General features: G+C 45.2%; 1 protein-coding gene across 1 annotated transcript in view; it reads left to right on the top strand.

The window, feature by feature from the left end:
• Window positions 1-20,407, top strand: part of LOC146208324 (uncharacterized) — a 79,039-nt gene that overhangs the window by 49,787 nt on the left and 8,845 nt on the right. The window lies entirely within an intron of this gene.

The following is a 20,407-nucleotide window of genomic DNA, read 5'->3' as shown; positions in this document are numbered from 1 at the left end:
TCTTTCGCGCGACGTTCTCTCCAGCGGAAGCGCATCACGTAGCAGTAGTTTCCCCACGACTATCAAAAAGCGCCACGAGATGGCGGCCTCCGTCCGACGAGCAGACGACTTTCGACGCAAGCAGACGCAAGCAGACGACTTTCGCTGGAAAAAGCGCGCATGCCAGGTACCGGCCAGTGTGCTAGGCGGTCAATCCGCTCAATACTATCTAGGTCTGGGACAAAGCACTCGCGTCGTTCGCCCGCGAGACAGTGTGCGGTCAACGCGCGAGTCTCCTCCTGATCCTTGCACAGGGCGCAGGACACACCGGTGGATTAAGAAAAACAAGGCACAGCAATCGGCGGCGGTGGTACGTCTTGGCATTGAAGTGGCGCGCACAAATCCACGGAGCTTCGCACGAGCACTTCGTACGCACCCTGTTCTGAATGTGCTTACTTTCATCTCGCCCTGGGCACACTGCACTTGGTTGATTTCCCGCTTGGCTCGCTTGATGAATCGATTTTCTCAGTGCTCCGGGAACTGAGTCGGCTCGCCGCCGCTGCTTCTACGCAACAAGTACTTCCGCTCGAACAATATGAACAGCAAGTCTCGCGAGTGCTAAGAGAAAATGTGCACAGGGTGTTTCATCTCACTTAATTCTCACATCTTCTTAAAAGGCTAGAGAGCAGTTTTTAAGGTTTTGGTTCCCTGACTCCTTGTGTACATTAATTGATGAATAATTAAGCACGCCATATTAATATTCTAGTTAATCTACATTCACTGAAATAAAACGTGTTGTGCGCTTTCATCTCGCATATACAGGGTTGCGCAAAAGTCCATAGGCCACAGGGTGTGCGTGTGGGAAGACTGTAATGAATTTTCAACACTGCCGAAGTGCAAAGCCTGTTTAGTGTACGACCGAGTCTCAAACTTATCGCTAAGAATATTGGTAGCTCTGAATCAGCTTCTTAAGTGACCGAAAACACTACTCGGATGCACACCGTACAGCCTGAGACTTTTCCACGATCCTGTATAGATGAAATTTTATCGATAGACTGTATGCAAGACCGCTGTGGGTGCCGGTTTCAAGGGGGGATTGATCCTGAATGGCGCGCCAATCGCTACGAAACTATTACAGACGTAACTAACACAATCAGTTAGGCCACGCGTTACACGGGTATTTTGTTAAATCATAGAAGCTTATGTTCCGGTGTTGGAATCACTTCGCTACACAAGTCATGGCGGTGGAGAATCGGCACCTTCTATATGCCTCGGCTCTTGAGGCTGTAGAAAGTAAATAGAAATAAGCAATGGCTTGAAAATGCAGAACTCACCAAAGTTCTGCTGTTCCGTGTCCAGCATTACTGTGCGACAGGCTAATGCTATGTTATTCCCTGCACGCCTTCTCTGCACCTCGCTCATTGCGCTCCCCAGAGCTTACAAGTAGATATAACAGAGTCCGCTAAAAAAAAAAAAAAAAAAAAAAAAAAAAAAAAAAAAAAAAAAAAAACAGGCTTATTATATGTACGTTGAAATATGGCAGGCATCCCACACATTAGAGATAAGAACTACTAAATGTTGCTTATCTGTGAAACACTAAACACTAAGGAAGTTTTCTTCGTGAGGTCTAAATGCGCGCAATAGCAATGCAAGCCAGTGATGAACTCAGCTCTTTACCTTATTTTAGAATGTGTTCAACAAGCTCCAGCTCGACGGCCGCTGGTCCCAAGCTAACGGATTATCTGCTCCAGGCTGCGGTAGTAATATTTCGTTAAAGGAGAAGTACGAACTCTCACGTGTGATCTGAGATGTAAGAGACCCTAGCACTGTCCACTACGGCGTCCCTTATAGCCTCCGTGCCGCTTCAGGGACCTTAAACGGTGACTAAATTTTAAGGCGAAAGCCTTTAATGGCTCATACTGTCGTGGACAAAATATCTCCCGCTTTTGCGGCGGCTTTCATTGGCCGTATTGCGATGACGTCATAGGGGTCTCAACCAATCACAGAGCACCACCACAGTATGCGCGAATGCGTGGCTTATATGGCCATATGGCAATCAATGATCAATTACTAATAATAACTACTTATCTGAATACTGACAAATTATTTATATGTATTCATTAACTAAAACATAATGACAATAAATAATTAATTATCTAATTCATGACTAATTATTAACTGATTAGTGTCTACTCAATTGAGTCTTTACTAACTAGTGACAGTTGCGTAGCAAAATGTGGCACTCAGGCTTTTGCCTTTCACTAAAATCGCCCATTTTTTTTCTCATCTGCAGTATTCGTATTCAGCAAGCAGCAACTTACTGTCCTACATTTAATGCTGGCTCGAACTCTTGTCATTCTTGCGCTTCAGACCTTTAAAGTTCCATAAGGGTTAAGCTTTTTGCCCCCGAAAGGCCGCCGATTGGTCGCTATCCTGGAATAGCGATGCTTTCGTGCATGTTGTGCAGTATATGACTGGCAGCAGTACTTACGGTAACGAAAACATATAGGATATTCCCATCATTCCAACACTGTTCTTGAGGTTTCTGTATCTCATTATAATTAAGATGTAGCTAGAGGCCGTTTCATAGCAGAAGAAGCGAGCAAGAGTGGTTTTTCTGCGTCGCATCCTAAAATTGCAGAAATAGCGCCTTCAGAATGTATTTGCTTTTTACCGCACAATGACGAGCGCAGAACATGCTTTATTCCTCATTCTATTTAAAGAGCGATTTTTGGTGGGCTAGTGGGTATCAATCGATCGTCTTCAAAACTGCGCGAAAAAAAAAAACGAAGATAAAAGTAAAGGGACTCACGTACAGAGAGCGCTGACTTATAGGTTTTATTTGGGCGCTTGCATTCAATCTTTACATATATATGAGCGCAGGTACATGCAAAGGTTTCGCAACATTTCTGGAAACTTCCCCCTATCTATACTGCAGTTCTCTTGTGCGGCGGCTTGTATTGACAAATGTTCACGTGAACTGCTGCTATGAAAACTATATATATATACTTTAGACAGCCACCATCAGAAAGACAGAAGGGTCATATATGACATAAAAACACTACAATTCACCGGATAATGTCGTGCAGCCGCAGGCTCGACTACTGTAAATTGAAGGACCAAAACAAACAAAAAATAAAAAACGGAGTTTGAAGAGTCATATACGAAGCTGGAAAGCGTGCCCAACGCAGCCAGATACAACAAAAACTCAGCTAGAAGACAGCCATGACCTACCTTCGCTGCTCCCGCTTCTTTCAGAAGGAGTAGAAGGGCAGGGGTGGTGGCAGATTAGATCTCTTTTCTCTGGAAGAAAACTTGTAACCTGATTTGGGCTGACAGTAGTGCAAACAACATTTCTACATATTACGGCTGAAACAGGCGTTCCTTGAGTTTATACTTACACACGTATATCACCATTGTTAGCTTTCTTAAACATCCCAACATTTTGGTTGTCCTTGTACATACGCCAAGAAGAAAAGAAGAAATAAAATGCTAGTAAGCGAATTGACGCATCTGAATTGTGGTGCTGGCGGAGACTCTTGAGAGTTCTATGGACTGCCAGAAGATCAAATCAGTCGATATTGTCGACCATAAACCCTGACTGCTCATTGGAGGGTCAAATTATAAAGTTAAAGCTCAGCTACTCTGGTCATCTGATGAGAAGAGAGGAGTCGCTGGAGAAAGATTTGATGTTGGGAAAGGTTGAGGGTCGCCGGAGAAGGGTTAGGCAGCCAACGCGGTGGTTAGATGACATCCTCGAGGCGCTGCAGATGAAGTCATGTGATGTTAGGAAGATAGTGAGAGGCGTGATATGGTCCATAGGGTCACGAAGAGTCGGACACGACAGAACGACTGAACTTAACTGAACTGAAGCGAAGAAGGAGAACCTCTTCCATACCTATTTAGTACCTATTTCGATTATGTCATGGCTGAATCCACAAAGTCTTGGTCCTCTGTTTGGCCTCAGCGTTCGAGTGGTACATGGCTTTCTGACTCAATTGAGGCGGTGACCGACGACGGATCTCGTTGTGAAGAAAGCTGTAATTGTCGAAACCGAGGATCTTATTTTGTTACAACTGTTCTTACAAATCATTCGTTTCGCCTTTTGTAACTGCACACCACAATAACTGGAGGGCTAGTTGGTCAAACATCTTCAAATGGTGCAGCGCAACGGCACATGGCCTAGACGAGAGTGTTTGTCCCCTTCTCTTGTCTAGGCCACGTGCCATTGCGCTGCACCACTTGAAGATGACTAGCCAGCACTGTTATCTTCTACACGATGCTTTATGGCTTTATCTTCAGTACATTACGTTTCATCTCGACCCTTTGCAATCTTCATCGTTGTGTGAAGCGGTGCAGAAAGACTAATATGCGGCATCTGCCAGTCGAGGCAGCAGACGATAAGGATGAAATAGATTCGAGGCAAAAGAACCATTATATTACATTCTTCCACGGACGATATCATGCCGCATTTTTATATCTAGTATCACCCTTTACGTGCACGAAGGCAAGTTGGAAAAAATAATGAATGCAGATAAAAAAAAAAGAATTCAAATCAGGGTTCCTGATTTACTCTGTTTACTATTATATATCTCTGTAAAAAAAGCCTTTCCCGAAAGTACTTTTATAATAAACGGAGCATGGTTGTTGAGGAGTCAGCTGCAGATTAGCACAGATAATCCGTATTCTAGTGTACAACACTAAAGTACGGAAAACGCACAGGCTCTATTTCTTTTGTTTTTGCTGTGGAACGCGTAATTGTGGATTTGTCCTGTTTTTACTGAGAATGCGAGAGCAAAATTTACTCCTGTCCTTTTCTTAATTCTTGTCTTCTACAGACAACGCGTATGGTGCGTTAAATCTGACTACAGGGTGAATCGCAGTAATAATTACTAAGAGTTCTGTTTATTCATAATTTCGGGGGCGATTACTAGAGTAGATGAATTTTATACAAAAATGTTTCTTCCCTTAGTTTCACTCTACATTCTAACAGAGGGGGGTGAATTTAAGGTAGATTTTCCTGCAAGTTAAGGGGTGTACATTTGATGCGGACTGGCGACAGCACAGAATAAAAACTCCTGACGATTACTGAGAGAAAAAAAGATAGCAAAATAAGCGATGTCTTGCAGAGCCCTCGTAGCAATAAATGTACCAGGTAGTTTCTTGCGCGTAGACACACTGTCGCCTACACCGAAAACACCGAAAATTACTTGGTAGCCACTTCGAACTCACCTATAAAAAGTATCGTGTGTCGACACAACGAAGATTTACTCCTGTAGTCTGCCGATCGTGGAGGCACCTATGTTCGGTTTCTGCATTTTAGGACGGGGAGGAAGGGGGGGGGGGGGGGGGGGGGGGGTAGTTTATAAATGCGCACATATAACTATAGTTGCATCCACTATTTGTTACAATGCAGCTTTACCTTTCTCTCAGCGTCCCTTCAACTCCCCCGGTTAGTCAAAAAATCTGCTTTCCCGGAATACGAGCCGCGAAGTGTTATCTCTTTCACTTCTTCGATCCTCGGCTATCTTTTTCTGCCTTCTGTTTCTTAAAAGCACAGGTTGAAGCGGAATGCGGTCACAGTAGACGACATCGAGGGTTTTTTTTTTTTTTTTTTTTTTGCTTTTTTCTCGGCGATCGAAACCATCGTCCTTAATTTTGTGCGATACCAAGTGAACCCGTCATTTGCTCAATCGAGCGCTCCTTTCCTTTTCATTCTCTCCCTTCGCCTCCCTCTACCTGTTTCGCACCTACGTCGATGCATCCCTAGGCGGCACGAACCATCGCCCCAATAATGGTGCTGCATTGGCAATGCCCTAGTCATATGTTGGGCCGAACATTGCCAACATGGCGCCAATATTGGGCAATGGTTTGGGCTGCCTGGGTAGCATGCACGCACGTGAGAACTCAGTCAGTAAAAAAGGCACCAACGAATATCGACCTACCTGCGGTACAGGCGAGCGCAGGTACAGTACTCACGGATTGAAATAGGACACTCGGAGCGCGTGGCCGTCGCTGCATGCAGCGCCGCCCGGGGATGCTCATGGAACCAAGGTGCTGCATTGTGGTATAGCTCGAGGGGGAGAACATCTAAGAAGCAGAACTGCTCCTTCCGGTCGCCAATAAGCCGGCCTGTTTACCACACTGCCTTGCATTCAGCGACGGCCACGCGCTCCGAATGTCCTATTTCAATCCGTGAGTACTGTACATGCAAAGGTTTCGCAACATTTCTGGAAACTTCCTCCTATCTGTACTGCAGTTCTCTTGTGCGGCTGCTTCTATTGACAAATGTCCACGTGAACTGCTGCTGTGAAAACTGCAGCGCTTTGTGCGTTTTCTTGATCAAGCGAAGATACTGTTTCGGGGCGTACGTCGATTAAATAAACCTTGCTGCTCATCCCTTCAAATCCAGGATTCTGGGGCACGTTTCAAGTATGAGTCAAATGTAGGTTATTATAAGAAATTGTTATACACGTGTTCACTAAAATGATGTAAGCTTTAGATACGCAGAAAGCAATTTGTTTTTAAACTATTTACAACACTCATAGCGAATAGTTAAATCTACCATATAAGACCAATGTTTTTGAAAGTTTTGAGAGAACTGCGAAGTATTTTACTGATATTTTGCTTCTCAAGTTGTTTCTGCCCTCGCGAGTAATTAAGACTTTCCATAGAAAAGTAGGGGGGTTCTTCTTTAGTGAACTGTGGATCAGCTGTGGAAAACTAACATACTCTTGTGAACATAAAGATATAAAGGCTCTAAGCATGCCAAAATTTCGCATCTAAAGTTTGTCCTGCGCTTACAAGAAATACGTCACTCTGCCTTTGAAAATCAATGGGACACGTTTTGGAAAATTACTAGCATTAAGCTAGAAGCCTGCAGTGGGAAGATCGGTGAATATATTGGCTTTTATTGCGATGTTGAAGAATATTTGAAGAAATACATCTGCAAGAACAATTTCTGAGAAAACGTCAAATATTTATGGATACGAAGATCTTTTACTTTCCATCTACGTTTGGTGATCAATTGTATATGCAATTATACATTAGCTACTTTACCTTCGTCTCCTCTTCTGATGTTCTGATGCTCAGTACAGAGTCACCCCTTTACTAATCGCGCCCGCCCTTAAATTTATTCATCCTGCTGGGCGTAAGATGTTGCCCGTACCACAGGCAGAAACTCACGCACCTCTGCTTTTTTTTTTTTTTTCTGTGACTTGGAGAGATATATTTTTCGCTCACATGTTTCAGCAAACTAATATCCATCACGACAGTGTGGTCAACCACCCTTTTCGCAGTGATTAGCTGAATGGCAGATGGCGGCTAAGAACCACATCAATACGTCATGAGCCGTTCCGTAATGCAAAGTCCAATGTGCCAATATTGGATGCAAAACACCGAATAACATAATTACCGGCTTCTCTTTTTAGTGTTAGACAGGTCGCCCAAACCGCGCGACTGCTTATAAAGAGCCTCAAGCGCGACCCTATACACAATTTTTACCATGCAGTTTCTTGGGTGCTGGACTTCAGGAAGTGCGGTTCTCTGAAGCACGCGGTGCAACATCCAGTGTTAATCTTATTTTTATGAGATTAAGCACCACTCAAACATTAGATATTGAAGCATTTCTTTCCGGTTTTGACGGACATGGTTTTACATTGCACCCCCCCCCCCCCCCTTCACCCCAAAGCAATGCCTTCCTGGAGCCTCTAAAGTATGTTTAAGTAATAATAATACCTACTTGAACAATAAAATAATTAGGTATCAGTAATTCATACGGGCCCCAAGTAGGTGATGCTGTTAACAAATTGTACCGCCCACTAGGCGAAAGGCACGACGCCGTTTTTTCTTTAAATGACTAATTTCTAGAGATCGCGTGTATACCTCAACAACACACGCACAGAAGTGCTCCCAGTTGTCGCTTACCGCCTCCTTAATCACGGCTAGGCATTACGTACAAAGCAGCATGGGCAGTGTCACTTTCCGCTTGAGATCTGTTCGACAGTTATACTAGTGTATTTCCATATCCCAGGTATGCTATGCAAATGGGCTACGACCGCACCAAATTCAGCCATTTTGTATCCGCTGTATATGGTTTGGCTGCAGATTTCCAGCCTCTCGCCCAGCCATGCAGCTTCCTTGAAACCAAGAACGGACCTTATGTATAGAAGAAAGCAGACGTGGTACCAGGCTTTGCCTAGAAAACGGGGCTCCAGACTGAGTTAACGAATGATATCACCTTTATTACATCAAAAGTATGCTTTTCGTTAGGCCAGTCGGGGTTTATTGCTTGTTATTTGGATAGGACAATATGCCAACGACACCTTATTCCCGTTGAAGCAGCCTTTGGCCTTTGGACTTTCGGATCAAACTGAAGAAAGACGGAAGTATGCCGAATTCAGTTTTCGAGATTTGATTTCAACCGAAGAGAGTCATTGTTTTTGGGAGCAAGGCATAGCGTTGTAAGCACTAGTTGGACCCAGTCGGAATTCAGAATTGACTAAGTGGGCAAAATAGGGGCGTGATGAGGCGGTGGAACTGCGACATTTCGCAGTCTTGCAACTTGTGGTACTGTTCCGCTTGCCTGCGCATTTGTTGTGCAGACTAGGGAGCACCCCTCCTCGCCACGTGCTAGATAATCACGGTTTTCTTTCCTAATCATCACCCATTTAGAGCACAATTTAAGTAAACTAAAAAAAGAAAAAAAGAAAACATTCGACAGAAGTCTGCCTCGCAGGGAAAGTACCTTTGAAGGCAGCTATTAAATTTTTGCAGGGTAACAACGCTTATTTAGACATGTATACCCACGGTTTTCGTTCCGTACAGCGGCGGCTGATTTCGTATGTACTCGGAAAAGAAAAGCTGCAAATCGCCCGTAGTCCCACAATGAAGAAGAAAGCGAGTAGGTTTCGAGGCGCCGTTTTACCTTATTCGTTGGCGTTCTTTTCTCGCAAATTAAATAGTTTGATTAGGTCTGTCTACTTCGCGTAGAACACTGGCAAAAAACTAAGCGCGGTCGCCACGAAAAGGTACTAAGCTATGCAGCTTCCTTGAAACCAAGAACGGACCTTATGTATAGAAGAAAGCAGACGTGGTACCAGGCTTTGCCTAGAAAACGGGGCTCCAGACTGAGTTAACGAATGATATCACCTTTATTACATCAAAAGTATGCTTTTCGTTAGGCCAGTCGGGGTTTATTGCTTGTTATTTGGATAGGACAATATGCCAACGGCACCTTATTCCCGTTGAAGCAGCCTTTGGCCTTTGGACTTTCGGATCAAACTGAAGAAAGACGGAAGTATGCCGAATTCAGTTTTCGAGATTTGATTTCAACCGAAGAGAGTCATTGTTTTTGGGAGCAAGGCATAGCGTTGTAAGCACTAGTTGGACCCAGTCGGAATTCAGAATTGACTAAGTGGGCAAAATAGGGGCGTGATGAGGCGGTGGAACTGCGACATTTCGCAGTCTTGCAACTTGTGGTACTGTTCCGCTTGCCTGCGCATTTGTTGTGCAGACTAGGGAGCACCCCTCCTCGCCACGTGCTAGATAATCACGGTTTTCTTTCCTAATCATCACCCATTTAGAGCACAATTTAAGTAAACTAAAAAAAGAAAAAAAGAAAACATTCGACAGAAGTTTGCCTCGCAGGGAAAGTACCTTTGAAGGCAGCTATTAAATTTTTGCAGGGTAACAACGCTTATTTAGACATGTATACCCACGGTTTTCGTTCCGTACAGCGGCGGCTGATTTCGTATGTACTCGGAAAAGAAAAGCTGCAAATCGCCCGTAGTCCCACAATGAAGAAGAAAGCGAGTAGGTTTCGAGGCGCCGTTTTACCTTATTCGTTGGCGTTCTTTTCTCGCAAATTAAATAGTTTGATTAGGTCTGTCTACTTCGCGTAGAACACTGGCAAAAAACTAAGCGCGGTCGCCACGAAAAGGTACTAAGCTATGGCTACCGCGACTATTGAACAGCAACCACTACATCAACATGCTTTCTTGCTCAACTCATGCAGCATCACAACCCAACGATAGAATGCTTAGTTATAGAACTGATAGCTCCAACTTCCTCTTTATGTCAGCTGGCTGTCTCAATTTGACCTGTGTTAATTTTTAACGATGATGGCGATTCCTTCTATGAGCACGGCTTTTAGTGAAACCGTTTGTATTTTCATTACTGTTCGATAAATGTTTCTGCTAAAAAAAAAAAAACGCCTGTACAAATTCTAGCTCGATATCTTGTCACACACGAGTGCCGCATTAATTCATTCAGAACGTTATTCAAACATACAATGCGTGGTTCGCTGAAAAGAGAAGAAAAGAAATGATATTTACATTCTAAACGAAAGACTGAAAGTCCAGGGAATTTTCAAGAAATACAAACGGAATTCGTCACATCGAATACATGATTCGCTGCGAAAAAAGCGGAATTTGTGTTCTAAACTAAATCGAGAAAGTTCGCCGAATTTTCAAAATAAAAACATAAAGGTTCAACTTTGACATATAATTATTCAGCGCAAGCCCATTGGAAATTACTGAGTGACATCTCTGTATCCTTGCGTTAGAAAAGTGAGTCGTTGAACATGCGCAGGAATTCATCACTTTTTTTTCTCATTGAAAGGAGTTCGCTTTACCAGCACATTACTTTTACTGCACAGCGATGTCTACTGCAAATGCACTAGTGTAATTGCCTATGTGCAAGTGTGTGTGGCGGGGAAATAAAATTTAATTGTAAGTTCCTCGTTCTATACATCGCCCTTGTGCCCTTCTCATGGTCGCTTGCACCTGTCATGAACTTCCTTGAGTAATCCACGGTGACCAGTAAATATGGCGCATCTCTTAGAACATCTCAGGAAATCAGTCGCACTTCCGTCGAATGCCATCAGCCTAACGTATGCCCCGTATTGAAATGGCGTCCCGCGGCCATTGCACTTACATCGGCAACGAAGAAACCGGGTCGTGACCTGGGGCACCCTGGGCGACGGCCGACGAAACAAAACTCCTCCCGCCAGGCGAGCTGGCGCGTGCATAACAGATTAGCCGGACGCGAGGCGCTCAGCGATTGCCACATCGTCTCGCCAGCGATTTCGCAGCAGTGTATTTTTAGTGGCGGAAGCAGGTATGTGATGAGAACGTCAGACCATGTCCGCAGCCACAATGAACTGAGCACCCGAAGTGGCAACGGACACATGAGGGGGAGCAAAGCCGAATGCTTGTTGGTTCTTTCTAGGTGCTACGCTTGATTTAAAATAAAACAGGCTGATATTTTTCTGCTGTAAGAGCGAAACTTGACTTTTTATGGTGAAAAGAGAAGGCGCTGCATTCTTGTTATTTTATTTATTTAACCACACCAAAAATATCGGTTTTACCCAGTGGGCCTGGGCCGTTATGGAAGGGGCGAATGAGATATTGAAAAGAGGGTAAAAAAAAAAAAAAAGAGGCTCCCTTGCGGACAGCTACGGATTATTGTTTGCCACTTGGGGTTCCGTAATGTTCACCGACATCGCGCAGTGCAGGGAGGAATTTAGCATGTTTTCCATCGAAATGCGGCGGAGAGAATTTGACCCGTGCCCTCGTTCTCGGAGCTGAATGCCATGGCTACTTAGCCACCGTGGCGGCGGGTGCTGCCGACGTAACGGCGCAGGACACGGGCTCATTGCGGCCTTCAGATCGACGAGAATTAGCACTTTTTATAACAACCAGCATATTACGAGCGATAGCTTTTTAGACGAAAGCGTAGAGACGCCTGCTGTCGGTACGCGGGTCCGTACGGCCGCTCGACAAAGCGAGCAGTCAAAAGCCTCGTTTACTCTGTCTAGATGTGACACCTGACTCCATTTTTCACATATTAAGGCGAAAGCCTTTAATGGCTCATGCTGTCGTGGACAAGATGTGTCCCGCTTTTGCGGCGGCTCGGATTGGCCGAGGCGAGATGACGTCATAGAGGTATCGACCAATCAGAGAGCACCACCACAGTATGCGCGAATGCATTCCTTCTATGGTATATCCCCATCAATAATGCATTACTAATTAATGACTGATTAATTAACGAATAACTAATTGAATGAGCCAATGTCTAATTAATTATTCAAGTATCTTAATAGCTGATTATTTATGTAATTGAGGACTAATGATTGATTAATTACTTACTAATTAATGTTCGTAATTTTTTGAGCTTACAAAGTCTGTATGATGAATTCATAGCATACGGCTTATCACTCTGCCCATTTAACTAAGCACTTCACTCATTGCTGTAGGCTAAGCCACCTGGCACTGCCTTGTACTATCGTCTCTATTGCGAAGCAAGCATTCCTTCATTGTTTGTAAGCTTTGCAGGCCACACCAAAGATCGGTTGCGGCCGCTGTACTACCCAGCGCGCATACAGATTTTTGTTCTCAGTGCCGTGTTACGACCTCGAAAATCCCCAGCTTGTTTGCTTTTTCCCATATGACATTTGGCAAACCAGTATTCGTTACTATTTATAACGTTCAGTCCTCCAGGCGAGTATCTCCATCCGACTGCTTCTGTCGATTCGAGCAATCCTTTTTAAAGAATAAGTACCAAAGAGAAATCAAAGCAAGGCTGTGCGGAGTAGCCGTTTGACATCGGAAATAAATAAGCTTCTTTCTCTTCCTTCTCTTCCTACCTATCATGTCGTGACCTTAACTACACAAAACTTCATATGCCTAGAACTGCCCAACACAGAAACTGGGAACGTATTTCATGCCACTGTGCGGCCTCCTCAACGTACCCACGGACGTTATATGATCTCTGCGTCGTAATGGCAAGCGTTGACAATCGTCCATTGCTTACGAACGTCGCGAGGGCCACAAATCAACGCCCTTGGAAGAAATGACTGCGCTGCATAGCGGGAATCCGGGCTTGTATAGAATACTGTAAGGCATACATTGGGAGCGTAGTGCATTTTCTTGCGTGTGTGCGCTCGTTAGCCATTGCTCCCTTTTCTCATTTCTTTCTGTCCTTCTGTTCGTCTCTCGTCTCATGTTCTCCACATCTCTTTATTACCTTTCCCCTTGTATTGCCTTGCATGAATGCGGAAACTGCATGTGGTTTTTTGTGTTGTTTTGTTTTGGCGTGCGGTTATTTTTGACAACATTGCGATGTTGTTGTTTGCGGTCTGTGTATTTGCTTATTTCGTAGGATCAACTACATCCTGGGCTCCGAAAAGCCGCATATGCTGAATTTCTCTCACGAAATGGTCGTGCTTGGCTGTAACAGCGAGCGTTCTTCACCAGTCAAAGTAACTAAGCACTAGCCGAGTTACTCGTTCGCTTTAGTTATAGTGGTTACCAGGTTCTCGAAAGCCGTTATCATCTGTCAAAACACGACAGCATCGTAACTACCGCGCTACGATCGATATCACGATTTGAGGTCAGTGCTGCATTAAATTTTGTGAACATGTAACCGGTTTTGGGGCGAGTTACTAGAAACTCGATTAATCAATTCGGTAAAGTATACTGCCGACTGTGGTTAACTTCTGCCGGTAAATACCATGAAAGATGTTTGGATTATACCGCAGGAGCTTCTTATTACAGAGCCGAAGTTTCGCAAACTCTACCGCTGTTGGCCATGTTGAGATTTTCATTCGTTTCAGGAAACCTTCCCAACAGAATAACCAAAAAAAATTCTTTTTAGTAGGCCATTGTGTTCAGGTGTAATTTACTAACGCTTGAATGCAACGGCTCTCCTCCTGTAGAAGAGAGACACAATCGAACAACAGCGACTAGGATTACGATAGACCTGAACCGTCTCAAGCTTGTTTTGTCCACAATGAACACACAATGCTCGAACCAAAAATTGATCCGCGCTCGGTAATCCTACTACCCAACCGAGAAAACTACATTAGCGCTATGTTTATTCCACGTCGATAAATAGTATCTCCTACATTGGCCCAAGCCAGGTCAAAAAGGTTCGACCGAAGTTTGGGTTGGTTATAGGCCTTACACTGGCCGACCTTCGGAGGCCGACACACGGTCAACGCCGGGGACCAATATTGCACACACTGCTCACCCAAGCAAAGGATAACGTTACCTACACTGTTTCAACTGTCGGTCCGTGACATTGCCTGCATGTCACAAATGCCACTTGTTTTGACCACCAGGCAGCGTTACACGCTGATGTTAGTACAACGTTCGGGTACCGTACGAGATTATGCTGATGTTGAATTGACGAGAATTGAACAAAACAACGATGCTGCTTAGCTTGCGTCTGCGTTGGGAAAAGCACACGCCGACCCTGCGTAAAAAACATTGGTGACCCTGAGAATATTCTGCAAAGCTGAAGCAAATATCGTCACATTAACTGCCACAGCTTGCAAGGAGCAGAGGTCAGGCAGTGAACATAACACAAACATTTCCATGGCGACTACGTTCCTTCGTGTCAATCGTAAAGAAACACTACGAAACAGAGAACACCATCGCGCTACACACACGCAGCAGGAACCTTATTCGGGCTTATATGTCCCCAACATGAGGCCCTCATTTCACAGCCAATAACGCTCGCAAGTCGAGAGAAGTTATATCAATCATCCTTGACCTTGCGACGGCAAAAATGAAAAATACGAAAGGGCATGATCATACTCCTAATATTGCTTTATTTAAAAAGTCCGCGTTGCCGTCTTTGTGCGAACATTATACAAATGAATTAGCTACATACATGATCATTCTCATGAAGGGCTTTTCTAAGGGCTATTCATATGCTGCTTTAATATAATCCAGTTACATCGCATTCACCAGGTTCACGGAAAGCAGAAGGATTCAGCAGACTGTTTATGTGCATTACTAGTGCAAATTATCAGCCTCGTCAACTCTGCGACAAACTACAGTCAGCCTATTGCGCGTGACTTGGAGCTGGCTCAAAGTACTTGGCCAAACTCGCGGGCAGACAACGACGACTTTACCTTCAGCCATGTTTGGCTGGCCAAGCATTAGGTGTCGACTAATACTTTACTGTTCGCCGATTGCTGGCTGAGAGTTTTTGACCAGCTATTAACCAATGTAATTCGCTGCGAACAGGGCCCACTTTAGGCTCGCATTGGCTGGCCGATTATGCCGGTCGCCGCGAGCTTTTCGCACTCATTTACCGATGGTCGGCCACCAGCTTATTTCGGTTGGGTAGCAAATGGCGCCACTCGACTTTTGACGTCATTTCTAAAGAAATCACTGCACGATGAGCTGGGGCGGTCAAAAATTTCGTGTGAGACGTGAACCTTGTTTAAACTCACTTTGACATATATCGAGTGCTTGTGTAGTTTAAAATTAACGAATAAAAGCAGAAACATAAACCAGAAAGTACTTACTGTACTCGCGCGCAATGCCGCTGATCGGAACCAATTGTCTGGCTGTAGATTTGGCAGTTGCTCTGGCTTTTGACATTGCGTTGCATATATATATAATGCTGGTTGTGCTTTGATTTCTGATAAAAACGAGGTACTCCCCTGTTGGGGCTGGGACAGGTCGGTCACCGCCGCTTGCGGGGGGGCTAGCCTGCCACAGAATTTTTATCTGTTGTAGGCTGTCATTGCACCCGCCACCGTTTCGGTGGTGGACAATGACTGTTGTTGCGGCGCGCGTCTTTCACCCTCTTCATTTTCTTTCTTCTCTATTTTCTCTTCTGTCTGCACAAGGCAGCGGAGCTACAGAGCCAGTAGTAGGCCCGTTCATTTTCTTTTCCTTCTTCCTACAGCCACAACAACATTTATGATAAATTCTAAACATCCTGAAGGAATCGTGATCGAAGTTGGCATACGAAAGTGTGGATTCCGCCGTGACTTCTGACCTTTAGAGTGCTGTAAAAGACTACGTTGCGTTGCAATATGCATGAACGTGTGCGTGTGTATGAGTTATGTATGCCTAAACCATCTTTTTTTTTTTTGTCATTGTCATTCCCAGGTGGTCGAAATTACTCCGTAGCCCTCCACTACGGCTCCCCTTTCTGTCTTTCCACTTTCACTCCCACCTTCCTCCCTTCCCTTACGGCGCGATTCAGGTGTCCCCAGAGGAAGTGTGACAGATACTGCACCTTTCCCTTCCTGTGACCCAATTGTTATTATTATTATTGTTCTTGATGTTCATTCTAAAGAATACCAGTAAAGAAGCTGATCTGAACAGCCCAAACCGACATTCAAGGGCTTCAAACTGCAGGTAGTTTCATCTGCGTCCGAAAAACATCCCAATTTCAGATCGCACCAGGTGCGCTATGGGTTCTTTTTTCTCAGCAAAGACGGGTAACTGTTGTTTGCTGCATTTATTTGGCACCGTGCTGCGACAGTGCATACATAAATAGCACTCTGTCGAGCTGCGCTATATTCGATCCGCCTGGCTTCCGCTCCCTTCCCGTTGTGCTATTTGGGTGCTCGCCACGGTGGGCTGTTTCTCTCATCAACTATGTATATATCCGCCGCCTGAATCGGTATCTCTTTCGGCGTACGCAAGAACTCGAGCTCATGGGCTAAAACTGTCTTCATGGGACGCATCGCGATTGTTTCACGCCTTCGGGGCAGACTTTTTATTCTCATAAATATGTATTTATCCTCATAAAAAGCGTAATCGCTAAAGTGACTTTAAATCTGTATTTAGCCTCACAAAAAACGTTGTCGCTAAAGTATCGAGTAGACTTGTGACACTTGCAGAGTAGATCATTTTCGAGAGTCATTTTGTGCGACAAGTGCTTGTTTGTGATACTACTAAGTTTGTGTCGTGTTGCTGCCGCGTACCAAATACGTTACATGTTAGCATCTGTCTCAGGGAGCATAGACGCGAATCCCAGTAGAGTCATCGTAATGTACATCTCTCCTCTTCTCCTTGTCCTTTTAGACTGGTTTCCTCTTCATCCAGCACATAATCTGGTGTTTAACTAATTGAAACTGAACAGGGCCAAATTCCGCAATAATGGTGTACGCAAGAGCGGGGAGTTCATCGGCGCGCTATATTCAAAGACGTTTTCGTTGTATTGCTTGCATTTTGCTAATATATTCATAAGATTTTGATTTTAAAACGTTTTCGTTGTATTGCTTGCATTTTGCTAATATATTCATAAGATTTTGATTTTAAGACGTTTTCGTTGTATTGCTTGCATTTTGCTAATATATTATTAAGATTTTGATTTTGCTACGATTAGAATGCCAGTCAAAGCAGCCAATAAAAAGTTTGTAACTCGCGCATAACCTAATCTGCTTCGTCCGTGCCTTTTACCGCAATTATATTATGATATACGCATCATGTGAGTGGAAAGTGTTACTGGCTTATGCGACTAGAATCGGGTTTCATACCCTGCAAATCTGTAAAAATGAAGGGAGAAATTTTCGGATGCAATATTTTTCACACACTGTATACTGCACCATAACAATCAATACGCCGGCAGATCCTGCCGGGGCATGATTGTTGTTTTCAGCTATTTATATTGAGAGCCAAGCCTCATTATTTTTTTGTGGCGGTATCAATAACTCATTGTGTGGGTAACTAACTTTAAAGACGAAAGTTTTCTGCGCAGTGGGAGCTTATACCATTTCTATCAGTTTGTTCATGAAAGTATCATACAATACGCCGTAGTTTAATAGGGCTACTTCCAACAACGCAGCCCATGGACTCTCTGTGGCAGTTTTGAAAGCAAATTTTCACTACGAAATGGAAGCTTAGATCATTTCCATCAACGTGTGCATAACCGCAAAGACCACAGGAGCCTCTTCGCATTGCATCCTACAGGACCGGCATGGCTTCCATTCTCGTGCTTATGTAAGCGCTCACACGCTGGAGGCCATTCACAATGCGCTTTCGTCAGCGCATAACACTCAGGTCATGTACTGAGAGATGCTTCGAACCGCACTTCAGCGGTGGCTACGGCGTTTGCGACGTAATCGAGATTTGTTCTAACAGCGCACATATTTCTTCAAAACAGCACATATGCCGACAAGGTGTTGCGGCTGCATGGGACGCGCCGCTGCGCGCGGGAGAACCGGCACGGGTTGCAGAGAACGCGCGTAAGATGCCCGCTCGCTGATCAGGCCGATGTGGATGGTCCATACTTCCCGTGTGTCCTGACGAGGGAATGGGAAGAGGAGCGCACAAGCAGGTGCGTAGAGGATGTCCTTTGCGCGAGCGTAGGACTATTAGATCGCATTATTTCCACTATTCGCTTCGCGCGCGAGGGCCGCATCTCTCCCTTTCTCTCTCTTCCTAATGCTGCCGACAAGCAGTGAAAGTGGGACGCCGCCGACGGTAATCTCAGTCAAGCTGGTAAAGCTTGTTGTTGCGAATGTAGGAAGAAAGAAAAAAAAAATCCACGGGCCTTCTACTGGCTCTGTAGCTGAGCCACCCTCGCTGCCTCAAGCGGACAGAGCAGAAAATAGAGGAGGAAGAAAACATTGCCGACGATTACGCTACCTCCTAGTGCGAAATTTGAGCACAGCTCATCAGCTGTTTCAGCTTTTCCATAGATGGAGGTATGCGTATCGGCTCGGGCAGTGCACATATCGAGATCCGCCGTCACCGATCGGGCGCTCTGATTTCCACCGCACAGGGGTGGCATTGGAGGAGGAGCGAAGAGAGCAATTAAGTTATCGGGAGGTTGCGGGAGTAAGCGCGTGGGCGTATAGGAGCGTTGCGTGGCGAAGAGATATCAGTGACTGACTGACGCCGTTAGCGAGTCAAGTCAACGTGGTTCTGCGTTTCGGCTTGGGATGCACGCATCATGATCCGATGATGCCGAGCCGGAGAACACCATCGCCGCCACGCAGGAATAGGAGAGCGGGGCGGTACACGCAGTGGCGAACGGCGGCAGCAGGAGCGCGGAGCTCCAGCTGCGGAGCTGGTTACGAGGGACAACGCCGACGCGAAACGCAGGAGCGGGTGCCAAAGAGCTGCGCTCTGAAACAAATTACTACCCATGCCGTATGAGCATACGGATATTAATGAGCATAAAGATCCCTTTGTTCTCTAAGGTTTCAAGCTGTTTCAATTCTTTAGCTGTCGACATATACCGAGTGTTTTTGTAACTCTTTACAGACCGTTTTTGAAACCCTGCGATAGATACGTTGTATTAATCTGTGCAGGTGGATGATACATCAAAGCTGACATTATATATACGCGATAGAGGTCAGCGATGAAGCGATAGAGGTCAGTGATTTTGGTCAATTGTTCCATCACTGAGCTCTATCACGTACCTAATGCCCGCCTCCATGTACAATTCGCCTGCACAGACAGCACCGACGCTGGGCTAAAAAAGATATTTAAAAAGCTAAAAAAAATGCATCGGCATAATTTAGGTACCGTCTCAAACTTCACCGTTTCGCCGCACGCCACCTTCTGCAAGCATAAGTAAGGAGATTCGCTTGCAGGTTATCTGCATCGATTTACCCCATGATACCATTGTAATGTTGAAAGCCAAGTTTTCATGTTTGCCCCTCAGTGAAGAAAGCATAGAACAAGCTTTTAATACAGAAATTATCGAACGCTCGGAGGAAAAGGGCATTTAAGCACTGCGCTCCTGGGCGCTGTTTGTCAAACGTGGAGGGTTCCGGATTGATCCGGCATGAAGGAACTGGCCACAGTGTTCTGTTTTCCTACCGTTGCTTTTGTATAGAAGAAAAACGTGCGTATGTGGGGCGGGGGGAGAGGAAAGAGAGAGAGAGAGAGAGCGAAGCTGGGGAGAGAGAATGAAATAAGCCGCGCGACGTTGTCTTCGTTATTACGAACGCACGCACTCGTCATCAAGCGACTGCGTCGCTAACGTCCTGGCATTGATCTCTGAAACCCGACGATCGGTGGATACGTTGCCTAGACGGTGCGTGGAACACGTTGAGAGGAGGGACGGGCGACTTCCGAGTCAATGGTGCCCCACAGCGACGACGTCGTCGCTTCGGAGCATGCAGGGTGTGTCACGCGACGGTGTTCAATGCACCGGACTGCGTTTGCCGAACGTGTACATGCTCCACGCGTGTTGTTCGTTCAGGATGGCCCGGACGTCGTGCGTCAATTAACGCTATGCAGCCATTGGCGCTACCCGCCAGCGCAAACACACTTGCCGTTCGCCCCCTGTTCGGCATGGGTGCCGTTGACTGGGTCAGCAGGAGTGCTTGGGCGGGGACCGCAAGCTGTTGATGGCGCTGGAAATGATACTGCAGTCCACGAGGGGTACGAAGACGTGGCGTGTATGAAACTGGAAACGGGTGTATGGGCGCTGCGAGCGTTATGGTAATACGCGTAGGAATTGCTTTCCCTTCTTTCTTGCTTTCTTTTTCTTCCTTTCTTTTCCGCCTGTCATATTTCAATTGTGTTGTGGCCAACTTGAACAAATCGAAATTTACTGGAGTACTTCGAATAAACTTTAAAGTAATAAAATGAAATGAAATTAAATGAAGCGTCAGTTCTCTAAAAGCGCGTTCTAAAACTTTAATATCAGCCTTCGAAAA

Source organism: Amblyomma maculatum, chromosome 1 (assembly GCF_055883805.1).
Source record: "Amblyomma maculatum isolate TAMU_Amacu chromosome 1, ASM5588380v1, whole genome shotgun sequence".
NCBI classification, from domain to species: domain Eukaryota; kingdom Metazoa; phylum Arthropoda; class Arachnida; order Ixodida; family Ixodidae; genus Amblyomma; species Amblyomma maculatum.
This window is presented reverse-complemented; position numbering and strand designations above follow the sequence as displayed.